This window comes from Mus pahari, chromosome 15 (genome assembly GCF_900095145.1).
Source record: "Mus pahari chromosome 15, PAHARI_EIJ_v1.1, whole genome shotgun sequence".
NCBI classification, from domain to species: Eukaryota; Metazoa; Chordata; class Mammalia; order Rodentia; family Muridae; genus Mus; species Mus pahari.
Genome location: NC_034604.1, coordinates 77,631,059 through 77,633,843, shown reverse-complemented (window position 1 = coordinate 77,633,843; position 2,785 = coordinate 77,631,059).

Sequence of the window (2,785 nt, the reverse complement as noted above, 5' to 3'; positions counted from 1 at the left end):
TTTTTTTTTTTTTTTTGAGTTGTGTTTTTTTTTCCTAGTAAATTACAAATGCAAGTCCTTCTCCTATGATGTGAAGTGTTCAGGTGTTCCCATCCCTTCCGTGTGCCTCTTCACCTTTACTCAGTAGTATCCTTCAAAACACAAATCATTTTCATTAATTTCAGTGTATTTATTTCTTCTTTTGTCATTTGTGCTTTCGCTGTTTTTAATCTAAGAAAACACCATTGTCTCGCCCCAAACCACACAGATTTATAGTTGTTTTCTTCCAAGGATTTTATGGATCTTCTCTTGAGCCTTTGAATTGGTGAAGGGAGACTGTGAAGATAATGCTATTATCATCCATTGCAACATTAAAGTTTCAGGTCTAGCTGTTCTTCAAAAGGACTGTTCCTAAACTGTTATTGGGTTGCAAAGCCTGACAAGTATAATCACAGAAAAGAAATCAATTCAGCAACAAGGTACTATGATCACAAAACAAGAGCCTTCAGAAGCAGAGTAGGCACTGCACAGGGTAACGGCCACACGATGAGGAAACACACGGGTCACTCAAGCTTCCAATTGTTCATCTACTTCCAGAATTCTCTGTGGCTCCAAGAACATTAAAACATGTTGAACTTTTTAACCTCAAGATGGCAATATGTCACTTTAATGGTTTCTGCTCTATTAATCTGTGTATATTCATGGGTGCAGTGTATACATATGTGTGTGGGTGTGCCCATCCATGCACACTGTGAAGGTCAGAGGATGCAGGACATATGACTCTCTTGCCTAGAGACATTGTCACTCCCTGCATCTGGAGGATCCCAGTGATCCTGGTTCCAACACCTCCAGGGTGCTAGAGTCACAAGTGCACACAACCATCCCCAGCAGGCTATGTAGGGTCTGGGGACTTGGGCTTTGCGCCCTCAGACTTTCACAGCAAGTGTTAGTCTTTTCTGAATTGCAGACAGTATTTTTTTTAATCTGCATATTTTGCATTGTGCCCTGCCCCTAGGGGACTCAGTCTATTAATAAGTATGATTGTTTCACTTTTTTCTTCTCTATGAAGAATAGAATTGATGGTGTTCACGATAACTCCATCCTTGAGTAGACTTATGTTTAGGTCAATCTAGTTCAAGAGACTCTACCTAGGTGCAGAGCTCACACAATCACGTACACCAACCCAGACCACCTGGCAACAAAAAGATTTTCTGCCCATCAACTCTCCCTTAAACAGTGTTCTTTACTTAAGTCAGAAGTTAATCAGGCCCAGGATTATAATTCAGTGATAGAACACTTGGCCAAACTGGAGAGGCTCTGGGATTCCTGTTAAGAGAAAGGAGAGGAAAGGAAGTAGAGAGGAAATTATATTACACTTGTGTCCCTGGAAGACAAGAAGTCCCTTGACTGTGTGTGAAGACAGAGACATGAAGACACAAACACTAATATGGGGTCACGGTAGCATAGGGTGACCCTAAATTTCACTGATTAGTAAATGAGACAGAAATTAAAATGATATATCTGTCATTTGAAGGCTTGTAAGGAAGGGTATCGCAGGAAGCTAGAAGAAACACTGGAAACGTGTCCATCTTAAGGGAATCAGGTTGAAAGCTTCTGTCAAGACTCTGGCTTCTAGAGCTATTAGAACTACTCATCTGTGCTGTTTTAAACCAGAGTTTGAGTTACTTTGTCCTAGAAGAGCCCCAGGACATTAGCACAGTTCCACAGAGAAGCTCAGAATTTGGAAATGGATCCAAACACCCCTCAAAAGGGATGCCTTCTAAGGGAACTGTCCTCTCACCCCCAGCCCCTGGAGCTTCCATGGGCCCTGTCCAGACACCCAATGGACAAGGAGACCGATCTGCTCCATGCAGAATTCACAGAAGCCACCGAGGCAGAGGAATGGAACATGTGCTGTACTTGGCCCAGGGACTGGGTTCCTCCTGGGAACACGGAGGCTGCTGCACGTATCATGTAATTCTGCCCACTCTCCACTGTGACACAGTAGTAAAGAGCAATGCGAAGGGTGGAAGCCCCTTAAACTCTAATAGAACACAGTAGAAAAAAATATTATAAACTAACATGGAAGGAATGGGGGACTGAGGAGGTGGCTCAGTAGGTCAGTGTTCTTTCTCTGCAAGCAGAGGACCAGAGTTGCCTGTGCCTGTAACCCCAGCTTTGGAAGATGGAGACAGACCGGTGAATGCTGGCCAGCTAGGCTAAGCAAAACTTCAAGCTTCTGCTTCTATGAGAGATCCTAACTCAAGGCAATAGGCAGAACGCTAGGGAAGACACCTCACATCCTCTCTATGCGTACACATGACCAAGGATTGTGTGTATGCAGTACACACACAAAATTTCATTTCTTTTTAACTTGAGATTTTGGCTGTACGAACTGTAGATGTTTAAAATATAATATAAACCAATTCTTCCTTGGTACTACATTGCTCCTTCATAAAGAAACACTGACAGCTTAGATTAACTATATGGTACATCCCTCAAGTATGAGCATTTGTTTTAGCTACAGAGTTAGCCCAGTGGAAAACAGTGCTTGCTGCCCAGATATGAGGGCATGAGTTCGATTCCCAGCCCATGTATAAACTGGACAAGGTGATGTAAACTTACTCTCAACACTGAAGGAGTCAGAGATGGCTCAGTGGCACAGCATATACTCAGCATGCACAAGGCCTTGCACTGACCCACAGCACCATGGAATGGTGGGAAAGGGGGACGCACGCTGCCGTCTATAAAACCATTCATACTCAGTGGCGTGAGAAAGATGACTCAGCAGTGAACAGCACTTGCT